General features: G+C 37.0%; 1 pseudogene; it reads left to right on the forward strand.

The window, feature by feature from the left end:
- The window catches only part of LOC123775901 (UDP-glucuronosyltransferase 2B31-like), a 41731-nt pseudogene that overhangs the window by 23987 nt on the left and 4181 nt on the right, over nucleotides 1-13563 (forward strand).

Consider the following 13563-nt stretch of genomic DNA (forward strand, 5'->3'; position numbering starts at 1 on the left):
TATACAAACAGCTAATAAGCACATGAAAAAGAAATGTTCGACATCATTAGGCATCAGGGAAATACAAGTCAAAACCACAATAAGGTACAACCTCATGCCCAGTAGCATAGCTGTAAACAAAGAGACAAATAATAACTAGTGTTCACAAGAATATGGGGAAATTAAAATCCTTATATATTGCTGCTGGGAATTAAAAATGGTACAGCCATTGGAATGCAGTTTGCAAATTCCTCAAACGTTAACACAGAGCTACCATATGAACCAACAATTCCACTTCCTGATATATACCCATGAAAAAGGATAACATGTCCACACAAAACTTGTACATTAATGTTAATAAACATTACTAATGGCCAAAAATTAGAAAAAGGAAACAGAAATGTTTATTGACTAATAAATTAACAAAATGTAGTATATCTATCCTATGTAATATTATTTGCCAATAAAAAGGAATGAAGTCCTGATTCATGGTACAACAGAGATAAACCTTCAAAACATTTTGCTAATTTAAAGAAGGAGGTCACAAACACCATATATTGTACAATTTCATTTACATGAAGTGCCTAGAATAGGCAAAACTATAGAGATAGAAAGATTTGTTGTTGCCTATGGCTGGGGAAATGCTGAAGTCGAGGGGTAATGGCTAAAGGCAATAGGCTTTTGGGGGGGGATGATGAAAATGATATTATTTTCATGGTTGCACAATTCTGCAAATATACCATGAACTGCTGAATGGTATATTTTAAGTTGGCCAGTTGTATGGTAAGTCAGTTTTTAAAAAAACACAACAAAAATCTCTGAATATTGATATCCAAGAAATGGTGATTCAGGTGTATAATTATTTCTAATTCTTTTTTCCCAACTTTATTCAGAAATAATTGACAAATACAATTGTATATATATGGAGCATACAGCATGATGAGTTGAGATATATATATATATATATATATATATATATATATATATATATATATATATAGTGGAATAATTACCAAGATCAAGATAATTAACACATCCATCACATAAAGGGGTGTGTGTGTGTGTGTGTGTGTGTGTGTGTGAAAATGCTTAAGATCTACTCTGAGCAACTTTCAACTACACAACACTGTAGTACTAACTATAGTCACCACACTGTATATTATATTCTCAGCTTATTCTTCCTTCACCCTTTGACCTACATTTGTCCATCTGCTCTTGCCCTCAGCCCTTGACAAGTACTATTCTATTCTTTCTATAAAACCTTTTTTTCTTTCTTTCCTTTTTTTTTTTTAAGATTCCACACCTAAGTGATACCAAACACAGATATCTCTCTCTCTCCCTGGCTTATTTCCTTTAACATAAATGCCCTCCAAATATATTCACGTTGTGACTTGTGGCAAATGGCAGAATTTTCTTCTTTTTTATAGCTGAATAACATTCCTTTGTATATGTACTACATTTTTAACTATTCATTTGTCAAAGGACATTTAGGTTGTTTCCATATCTTGGCTACTGTAAATAATGTTGCAATAAACCTGGAGGTTCAGATACCTCTTTGAAATGGTGATTTCATTTCATTTGGATACATACCCCCAAGTGGGGCTGCTGAATCATATGGCATCTCAACATTTAATTTTTTTGAGGAACTGTGACACTGTTGTACCAATGGATGTTCCAATTTACATTCCCATCAAAATGAATTCCCTTTCTCCACATCCTGCCTTCTTAAATCTCGTCTTTTTGATAATACAGGTGTGAGGTGATACCTCGTTTTGGTTTTGATTTGCATTTCCCTGATGGTTTGTGATGTTGACCACATTTTCATGTACCTGTTGGCAATTCGTATGTCTTCTTTGGAAAAATGTCTATTCAGGTCCTTTGCCCATTTTTAATTAGATTATTTGCTTCTTTTGCTATTGAGTTGTATGAGTTCTTTATATATTTTGGATATTAATCCTTTATCCAGTATTAGATATGCAAATATTTTTTTCCATTCTGTAGACTGCCTTTTCATTTTCTCGATTGCTTCCTTTGCTGTGTAGGAGAGATTTAGTTTGATGCAGATATGTTTTTTTAAAAAAGATTTTATTTATTTGAGAGAGAGAGAGATACAGAAATAGCACAAGTTGGGGGGAGGGGCAGAGGGAGAGGAAGGAGTAGACTTCCCACTGAGCAGGGAGCCAGAAACTGAGATCATGACCTGAGCCCAAGGCAGAGGCTTAACTGAGACACCCAGCTGTCCCTGGGTAAAGTATTCTTGGTGGGCAGTTTTTTTTTCTTTGAACACTCTGACTACATCATTCACTCTCTTCTGGTCTGCTGATGGTCTTACTGGGGTTCCTTTGTGTGTGAGGAGTCCTTTTTCTCTTGCTGCTTTACAAAATGATCTTTAATTTTTGAGAGCTTGATTTTAATTCTTCTCAATGAAGATCTCTTTGTGTTAAATCTATCTGAGGATATTTGAACTTCATGTACTTGAATGGCCATATATTTCCCCAGATTTCAGAAAATTTCAACCATTATTTCTTTAAGTTTTCTGTCCATTTCTCTCTCTCTTCTGGGATTCTCATAATGTGAATATTGCTTCCTTCTTCGTGCCCCAAAATTCACATAAGCATTCTTCACTACTTTTCATTCTTATTTCCTTTTTTGTACTCTGATCAGGTATCAAGACATCTGTCTTCAAATTAACAGATTATTGCTCCTGCTTGAATGAGCCTGATGGTGAAGCTTTCTATTGCTTTGCATTTCATCCATTGTATCCTTCAGTTCCAGAATTTGTTTAGTTCTTTTTATGATTTCTATTTCATTGTTCAACTTCTCATTTTGTTCATGCATTGTTTTCCTGATTTCATTGAACTGTTTCTCTATGTTCTCTTAAATCTCACTGAGCTTCATTAAAATAATTATTTCATATTTTTTTCTAATAACTTTCAGATCTCCATTTCTTTGGGATTAGTTACCAAAAAACTGTGTTTCTTTGGGGGTGTCATGTGTCCCTCCTTTTTCATGTTTCTGAAGGCTTGTGTTGATATTTGTGCACTAGAGGTTGCACTTTCTCAGCATTGTTGGACTTTTGGGGGGAAAGACTTTCACCTGAAGTTTGCCTCAAGGCCCCTGGATGTGTAGAGTGTAGTATCTTTGCTCCTGGGAGTACACAGTGGCATAGTCTCTGTGCAGTTCCATTAGCATAGGTCAAATCTGCAAGGACTGCAAGGGTCTTCTGTAGCTAAGGCTACAGAGGTCCTGCAGGTGGCAGTGGCAGCTAGGGGTTTTGGGTCACTGAAGGTGAAGTCTGCTTGGGTCCTACTGGTCCCCTTTTGGGCGCACGGCAGTTCTAACCAAGGAAATCCCTCTTGGCACCAGGTCTGGTGCGCTGGCATTCAGAATGGCTAGCAGGGCTGAGGTCCTGGTTTCAGGCTCATGCAGAAATACTACATTGCTTTGGTTGTGGCATGCAGGTGCATTTGCTGTCACAGTGGTGCTGGTCTGAGATGCAAGCATGTGCTGATCTCCTATGGAAATGGAGTATGTGTCTGAGGTTTGCCTCAGTGACTTGGGCCCAAGGAGGGGGGCAGGGGTATGGTCATGGAACAAGGGTTCAGCAGTGGATACTATAGCAGCACAGCTTGAGGATAGTGGATCAAAGTTCCAACTCTGGTGCCAGAAAGTCCTAGAGCAGCAGCAGCAGCAGCAGCAGCAGCAGCAGCAGCAGCAGCAGCAGCACATACCCGGTGATAGCCCATTAAAGCCACATGTCAGGACCCAGGGGGTGAGGTGCAGAGAATCAGCAGGATGGCCCTGGTAATGGCAGGTCAAAGACCTGAGTTAGGATCCAGGGGTGAAGCTCAGAGTGTCAGCACTGTGGCCCCAGCAATGAAAGGTTAAAACCACGACTTAGGATCCAGGAACAGGGTGTAGAGCAGCAGCAGCAGCTCAGCCTAGGTAACTGTTGGCCACAGCCACAACTTAGAATACAGTGTAGGGTGCAAAGCAGTAGCATCATGACTGCAGGTATGGCAGGTATCAATTTGGGACTTGGGAGCAGCGCACACAGCAGCAGCAGCTCTGGTCCCATAGATGGCAAGGCACTGTGGCATCCCCATCCCACCGTGGAGCACAGTAATAATGGGGCCCCAAGGACCAGGTCTCATCACCATGACATCTCTAGCCCTGACAGCTCTGTCAGCTGGAAGCAGTGTTGGTGAAGACTGTGTAAGTCCTCAGCTGCAAAAGCTGCAAACAACTGATGATTGTGAGGCTTACTGGAGTTCTCTGCAGTCCTTTCCCCCACCCTGAAGGATTCCCTCCTGGTGCTGTGCCACTCCAGACTGGAGGATGGGGTGATGCAGGTAAAATGCTTCCTACACTTTTCTACATGGCCATGCTCTTTTTTGTTTTTTGTTTTTGTTTTGTTTTGTTTTGTTAAAGATTTTATTTATTTGAGAGAGAGAGCATGGGCAAGGAGGGGAGAGGCAAAGGGAGAGGGAGAAGCAGACTCCCTGCTGAGCAGGGAACCCAACACAGGGCTCGAGCAATCCCAGGACCCCGAGATCATCACCTCAGCTGAAGGCAAACACTTAACTGAGTCACCCAGGCACCCCTAAATTTATATACCGTTAGGACATAAATAAGAAGCAAGTGACCTTTAGTGGACGATTTTATGATCCCTTAAGAGATCCTTTTTGTTTACCTCTTTAGTGATGGCAACATAAAACTGGTATCTTAATTGAGGGTAAAACACAATGTACTTTTTGACTGCGAATTGTTTAGGCTATCTAACTTTCACAAGGTTCAAAGACTGAGATAAGATTAGCAAAGTTCTATGTTATCTAACCTTACTCTTGAAAGATTTCCTCATTCAATTTCAAAAAAGTAACTGTCAATAGGAAGGGAAAAAGAGGACAAGGAGAAGCATAAACAGCAGTATTATAATTACTAATAGTAGCTGTTGTTCTTAAGTTGTAAAAACAAGATTTGAACCCATGTCAGTGATTGCTAAGAATTATATAAAGAAATGGTTTCTCCAAAGTACTTACTTTTCCATTAAGTTCTCAGAAAATTTTTGTGCCCTTTTTAAAGAATTAAGATATTTGGCAAAATGCATCAAGAGTCTTAAAAATGCTTTATAGGCTTTGGCTTCATAATATACTCATAAAACTATACAGAGAAAAATAATCGAGATGTACAAAACTTACCTGAGGCAATTTTTCATGAAAGTAAACACTGGAAGTAATCTAGATATCCAAAATTAAGTAATGATTAAATAACTTATATTCGTGTATATCATACCATTATAATAGGTTTAATCAAAGAATGCTTAATTACACTTAATGAGCTATAATATGAGATTTAGTTGAAAACAGGCAAAATGATAAATACAAAATCACAATTTTCTTGTAGGATGAAAAAAGAAAACAATTAGGATTAAAATTTTCAAAACAAATGTCACAATGTAGATTTATATGAATAAAGATTAGAATGAAAACATACAAATTTTAGCATAATGTCCTCAAGATCCATCCATATGGTCACAAATGGCACTTAGGTTGTTTCCACTGGTGGTTGTAAATATTTCAACAAACACGGGAGTGCATGTATCTTGTCAATATCCTGTTTTTCTCTTTTGAGTATACACCCAGAAGTGGAATTGCTGGATTATATGGTAGATCTATTTTTAGTTTTTGAGGAATCTCCATATTGTTTATCATTAGGGGCTGAACCAATTTACACTCTCACCTACAGTGTACAAGGATACCCTTTTCTCCACATCCTGGCCAACACCTACCACTTCCTAATAACTGCCATTCTAACAGGCATGAAGTGTTATCTCATTGTGGTTTTGATTGGCATTTCCCTAATGATTAGTGATGTTGAGCATCTTTTCATGTACCTTTTGGCCATTTGGATGTCTTCTTTAGAAAAATGTCTATGTAGTTCCTCTGTCCATTTTTTAATCAGATTGTTTTTTGTAATTAAGTTGTAGGAGTTCCTTATATATTTTTTATATTAACCCCTTTATCCAACAGATGGTTTGCAAAAGTTGTCTCCCATTCTGTAGGTTGCTTTTTCATTTTCTTCTCTCTTTTGCGGTGTGAAAGCTATTAAATTTGATGTAATCCCACTTGTTGGTTTTGCTTTTGTTGTTTGTGGTTTTGGTCTCATGTCCAAAAAAATCACTGTCAAGACCAATGTCAAAGAGCTTCTTCCCTATGTTTCCTTTCAGGAGTGTTATGGTATCAGATCTTATGTTTAAGTCTCCGATATATTTGGGTTAATTTTTGTGAGTAGTGTAAAATAGGGGTCCAATTTCATTTTTTCTGCATGTATATGCAGTTTTCCTAACACTATTCACTGAAGACATCATCCTTTCCCCATTGAGTATTGTTGGCTCCCTTGTTGAATATTAGTTGACCATATATGCAAAGTTTGATTCTGGACTCTTGTATTTCTTTTTTTTTTTTTGAGAGTGAGAGAGAGAAAACACACACACACACACACACACACACACACACACACACACACACACACGTGACTTGCGGGAGTGGCCAGAGGGAAAGAATCCTCCAGCAGACTCCTCGCTGAGCATAGAGCCTGACACAGGGCTTGATCTCAAGACCCTGAGATCATGACTTGAATCAAAATCAAGAGCTGGCCACTCAACCGAGCCACCCAGGTGCCCCTGGACTCTTATATTCTGTTCTACTGGTCTATGTGTCTTTTTATGCAGGTCCCGTACTGTTTTAGTTACTATAGCTTTGTAATGCAGTTTGAAATCAGGGAGTGTGATGACTTTGACTTTGTTCTTCTTTCTGAGGGTTGTGTTGCCTATTTGCAGTATTTTGTGGTTTCACACCAGTTTTAGGATTGTTTGTTCTATTTCTGTGAAGAATGTCATTGATTTATTATTTATTTATTTTTAGAGCGAGAGAGAGCATGAGTGGGGTTAAGAGGCAGAGGGAAAGGGAAAGAAAGAGTCTTAAGCAGCCTCCAAGCTCAGCACAGAGCCCGACACAGGGCTCCATCTCACAATCCTGAGATCATGACCCGAGCCAAGATCAAGAGTCAGACCCTTAACCAATTGAGCTCCCCAGGTGCCCCTGTCATTGACATTTTGGTAGGGATTGCATTGAATCTTATGGATGGCTTTCGGTAGTGTAGACATTTTAGCAATATTAATTCTTTGCATCCATTAACATGGGATGTCTTTCCATTTGTGTCTTCTATTTTTTCCCCACAAAGTCATAGTTTTTGTTGTACAGAACTTTCACATCTTTGGTTAAATATATTTTTTTCCCTTCAGTTGAATTTATACTTAGATATTTTATTGTTTTTGATGCTTTGAGAATAGGATAGTATTTATTTCTCAGATGTTTCATTATTGGTGTATAAAAGTGCAACTGATTTCTGTATGTCAATTTTATATCTGCAACTTTAATTAGCTGATTAGTTCCAACAGTCTCTTTGGATGAGTCTTAGGAATTTTTTATATACAAAATCATATCATCTGCAAATAACCACAATTTTACTTATTCTTTTCTAATTGGATGACTTTTATTTCTTATCTTGCCTAGTTGCTCTAGTTAGGACTTCCAGTACTATATTGAATAAGAGTGTCAAGAGTGGCATACTTATCTTCTTCCTGATCTTAGAGGAAAAGCTTTCAGTTTTTCACTACTTAATATGTTAGTTACGGGTTTGCCATATATAATCTTTATTATGTTGAGGTGTGTTCCTTCTATACACAATATGTTGTGGGTTTTTATAATGAAAAGATGTTGTATTCTGTTGAATCCTTTTTTGCCTCTATTGAGAGGATCATGTTATTTTTGTCTTGCATTCTAGTGATGTGATGTATTACTGTGACCGATTTCCATGTTGAACCATTCTTACATCACAGGGATAAATCCCACCTGGTTATGGTATATAATCCTTTTAATATGGTCTTGAATTCAGTTTGCTAATATTTTGTTGAGAATTTTTGTATCTATATTCATTAGGGATATTGATTTATAATTTTCTTTTGTGTGGTGTCCTTATTTGGCTTTAGTATCAAGGTAATGCTGGCCTCAGAGAATGATTTTGGAAGTGCTCCCTCCTCTTCAAGTTTTTGGAAGAATCTGAGAAGGACTGGCATTAATTTTTCTTTATATGTTTGGTAGAATTCACCAGTGAAGCTGTCTGTTCCTGGGGAATTTCTGTGTTGGGAGGTTTCTGACTACTGATTCAATCACTTCACTCATTATCGGTCTGTTCAAATGTCTACTTCTTCATTATTCAGTCTTGGTAGGTTGTGTTTTTCTAGGAATTTATCCATTTCTTCTAGGTTATCTAACTTGCTGGCATATAATTATTCATAGTAGTCTTTTATGATCCTATGCATTTCTGTACTATCAATTATAATGTCTCCTCTCTCATTTCTGATTGAGTCTTTCTTTTCTTAGTCTATCTAAAGGCTTGTCAATTTTGTTTATCTTTTCAAAAAGAGAAAAATAAATACTATATGATATCACTTATATGTGGAATCTAAATAAGCCAAATTCATAAAAACAGAGAATGGTTATGGTGGTTATCAGGGGCTAACCACCCTGGCAAGTGGGGAAAGAGGAGAGATATTGTTTAAGGGTACAAACTTGCAACCAGCAGTAATAAATCTTAGAGAGCTGATGTACAGTATAGTGAATACAAAAATAATGTATTATAATCCTCAAACTTGCTAAGAGACTAGATCTTAATTATCCTAACCACAAAAAGTTAATAGTTATGTGACATAACAGAGATGCTATAATTATGATGGAAATCATATTACAATATATAAATGTCTTAAGTCAACACGTTGTGCACCTTAAGTTGCACAATGTTATATATCATATATATGTCAATTAAAAAAAAGAAAGCATACAAATTTTAAACCAGGCATATCCCCAGATAGCATGAGTAAATCTTATTTCCTTTTTTGAATTTTTTATACTTCCACAAATTTTCTTAAAATAAACTTATTTTCATAAGGATGTCAGGGAATGGGCACAACCAGTCCATATCAGTGATTAATCTGTAGAGAATATATTAGTATAATACTATAGGGAACCATCTTCTATAGCATGAATGAAGAAGCTTTAGGCCAATGAAACAAAACACTGTTAACTGTTGCTACAGGTCACTGGAATCACACATGCTACACCAGGATGCACTATGTGAGTCATAGGAAAATTCAGTATCAGTAAAATTAATGCCATCAGGGTGGAATTACACTTTTGAAGAATGCTCTACAAAATACAGTCTACAAGACCACTGAAGTTAAAACTGGTTCCTTTCTCTGTAAAAATGATTTTGAAAATTAGTTTTATGACAACGATTAGGAAGAGAAGGTATAGTTTTTACATTGGAAAACTAGATTATGTTCCAGAGAGAAAAGAATAATCAATTTTAAAAAAAGGAAGGAAGGAAGGAAGGAAGGAAGGAAGGAAGGAAGGAAGGGAGGGAGGGAGGGAGGGAGGGAGGGAGGGAGGGAGGGAGGGAGGGAGGGAGGGAAGGGAAGGGAAGGGAAGGAGAGAGGAAGGGGAGGGGAGGGGAGGGAACAGAGAAAAGGATAAGCATATGGTTTTGATCAGGTATTCAGGAGAGCTCCTCTACATTTTTCCCCTTTGGAAGGAGAGTAGTACACTGAACAATGTGGAGTTATTCTAGCATAGAAAGTAATATATATATTTTTTAATTGGCATGGATCAGGGACAAGACAGAATGACTCTGAAACAATTCCCGGCAAACACATCTTCACCAGGACCTTTATACAGTCTGAACTGAGCTACACAGGAGGGTGACCACAGCCCTGCTGGTGAGAGCCCTGCTGCAGCTCTCCCACTGTGGTGCAAGTGCTCCCTGGGGCCCTCACTGCGGTGATGACCAGGGCCCTGCCTTTCACTGCCAGTTACACAAAGCACATTCTAATGAGCCATCAATTTTACAGTATGATTTCAGGGCAAAGGGTATCATATGTAAACAAACCCACAAAACTGTTACTCAAAAAAGGTAACCTCACAATGTATTTCTGGGTTATAAAGAAGACTCGTAGAATGATTTCACAGAGATTCCAAACTACAATACCACACTCTTCAATGTCAGCAATTAGTAATTTAGGGAGAGAGTTTGGAAAACTTTGACAAAGTTTAACATAAGGTATAAAGGATTATACGTCTGAAATAATGATAGATATAAAGTTATCTTAATCATAAGTAACCTTTTCTTAGTGCTTATAGAGAAATGAAATACTAATGACTAAAATAACACTCCAGAAAATCTGCCTGGAATAAACACAAATGATTCAGTAGAACTATAACATAAGAATTAAAGCTAACTTAAGATCCCGCTGTGTGGCCTGCTTCCAAGAATCTGCAGTAGTAACTAATTACGTTATTGACAGAGTGTCTCGGTATATCGTCTATTATTGTCTAAAAGTATCCCCCCCACTACTGTGCACAGGCTCTATTTCATGTCTCACCTACACACACTCATTTGCACAAATATACATAATAGAAGATATTGACCTCATGCACACATCTCTTTCCCAAGGCCCTGAGGGATTAGGTCTGTTAAAAAAAACAGCCATTACTGAAAACAATAAAGAGTTTCCTCAAAAAATTAAAACAATTACCATATGATCTCCCACTTCTGGGTATATATCCAAAAGAATTGAAATCAGGATCCAGATGAGGTATCTGCAGACTGATATTCACAGAAGCACCATTAACAAGTGCCAAGAGGCCAAAGCAACCCAAGTGGCCATCGACAGATACAGTAATAAACAAGATGAGGTAAATACAGACAATGGAATATTACTTAGCCTTTAAAAGGTAAGAAATTCAACACATCACAACACGTCACATGTCCACAACCATGGACAAAGTTGTTGTGAGTGAAATGAGTCAGTCACAAAATGACAAATACTATACAATTCAACTTACATGAGGTATCTAGACTTGTCAAATTCATAGAAACAGAAAGCAGAATGATGATTGCCAAGGGCTGGGGAAAACGGAAATAGAGAGTTCTTTTAATAGTATAAACTTCCAGTTTTATAAGATAAAAAAGTTGTGGAGATAGCAAAATGAATATACTTAACTGAACTGTACAGTTAGGTACAATCAAGATGGTAAAATTTATATGTATTTTAAAATTAAAATACTTTAATTCCTGATTCTATTTGATTTTTTCTATTTGTTTATAGTAATCCTTTCAACAATGTTTGCTTTGCTGTTCCTCTTTTGTGATGGAGCAAATTCCTTCTTCACAGGAAATGTAAGAGTTTGCTCAGAGCTCTGGAGAAAATGGTATTGTGGTTTTCACTTTGGGGTCGATAGTCAGTAACATGACAGAAGAAAGAGCCAATGTGATTGCATCAGCCCTTGCCCAGATTCCACAAAAGGTAGGTAAAATAGCTTTTCGTGAACAACTACTTCATGAGTCAAACTCTCTAAAAGTTTTGATTACAAACATTTCCTGCAAAAAAGGTAAACTATTACACCTATAATTTATCTCAGATATCAGTTTAAAAACCAAAATATACATGGCAGATGCTGAAGTAGTACAGAGGTTATCTTATATTGACAGTAACTTGGACGTTAAAACTGTGATATACACATATGAGAGGTGCAGTATGAAATTTTGGTATTATAATGGTATTGCAGGCAGGTACAAAAATCACCAAATTTTGCTTTGTCATTTGTTCCTTTTCAATGAAGGATTCCTGAGGACACTGTACACACTACAGATTTTATCAGGAAAAAGTTAAACTTTAATAGTAGCTGTACCAGCACAATGTTAAGCAATATTGATAAAAATCTGAACGCATCATGCAGTTTTTTGCACTTCCCATGTAATCCTGGCCTCTTTCATTTCCCCTAAACTTTGGATAGGCCTATTCAGTGTGCTTTTCAGGATGCTATTCAGAGAAAGGATGGCCAGAGCTCACCAAGCTACATCTGTATCCAAGCCAGCCACAATGATTCAGAGTAAGAAAAATTGGTCTGCCCAGGCTGAATGGGCCCTATCCAAAGTCTGAAACAGGAAGATAAAAGATAAAGGGTGGAGATGGGTCCTGTCCTTAAGGTGAACCCTGTGCATTATAAAATGGCCTCTGCTTCTAATCAATCAGATTATTGCTCCTGATTGAGGAGGGAGAAGGGAAAAAAAGGAGTCAAGCAGAAGGAAGACTGGCGTGACCTGGGCTCAGATGCCTCCTCCATAAGTTTTTACTTATAAAACACCTTTTCCTATCTGACAGAATCTTTACCTAATCACCTATGTTAATTTTTTGCTGAGAATCTAAAGTTAATCATGATCCAGTTTATGGGGATTGCTTGGGAATTTCAAAGTCGGCACCAGATTTTGGTACTGGCATATATATAAATTATATTAACCAGTGCTGGGCAATCAAAGGCAATGCTATGTGCCTCATTTTTGAAGTGTTAAAAGTCAGCTGAATAAATTCTGGCATTCCGATTTTGGAATTTTTTTTCAACAGCCACGTTGTTATTTATAAATCAACAAGCTCTTTCTAAATCAAAACAATTTCCAAACCTAGCAATAGTATTAACACTCTGCGTTCATGTCAAAAATTATCAACTGAAATTTTTCTTGTAGTGCTTAACAATTTGTAATCTAAAAGAGTTATACTTACCTCCTAAGCAGAATTAATTATTAATAAATTATAAGAAAACGCAAATATTTTTACAAGCACCTGACTGCACAGATGAGCCTTTCTGTACATCAAAAGATGTAAAACTCCAGTATAAGAAACTTGAGAAACAAGAGGATATATGTAAATTCCCTTCTGTAACAGTCAAAAAGAAATACAGGTTAATATTTAAGTTTAGAAAACAAGAGCTAGTATATATAGCAAAATAAAATGTGTAGATTAATTTGCCACTGTTTCCTGCACTAGAATCATGATTGCCTAACAATTTATTTGAATTTGTCATTGATAATCTATGCCACTATGATTTGTCTGTGCCACAATGTGTGAAATGCTGTGACTGTATTCCATATCTGAACATAAAAAATATGTTGATGTTATATGAGCATTTCTATTACATCAGCATTTTATTGGTTCTCATTACCTAACACCTCCTGTCCTCATTTCCTCAGCTGTCATATGGAAGGCATTTAACTAGATGTCTTTAAATCTGTCTAGAATTCTAATATGCTGTAACTTCGAAGTTCAACTCGCGGAATAGGTGTTTTCTTTACCCTAACAGGTTCTATGGAGATTTGATGGCAAAAAACCAAAAACCTTAGGACCCAATACTCGGCTGTATAAGTGGATCCCCCAGAATGACCTCCTTGGTATGACTCTGGAGAACAACTACTGAAAACATGAGTAACAGCTGATAACAGCTGAGCAGAGTGATAGTTCAACAAAAAATGAATTTATTGAACATTTATTATTAAAATACTAACAAATAAAACTTAAGTTCTTTGTATTATTTCTAGACCTAGGAAAAACAAGGAAAAAATATAAAAGTTGGCATTTTATCACACACAGTCACATTCCTTATGGCCAGAATCAAAATACCTTTATTTCAGGTA

This window comes from Ursus americanus, chromosome 8 (assembly GCF_024610735.1).
Source record: "Ursus americanus isolate L20-20 chromosome 8, mUrsAme1.1.p, whole genome shotgun sequence".
NCBI classification, from domain to species: domain Eukaryota; kingdom Metazoa; phylum Chordata; class Mammalia; order Carnivora; family Ursidae; genus Ursus; species Ursus americanus.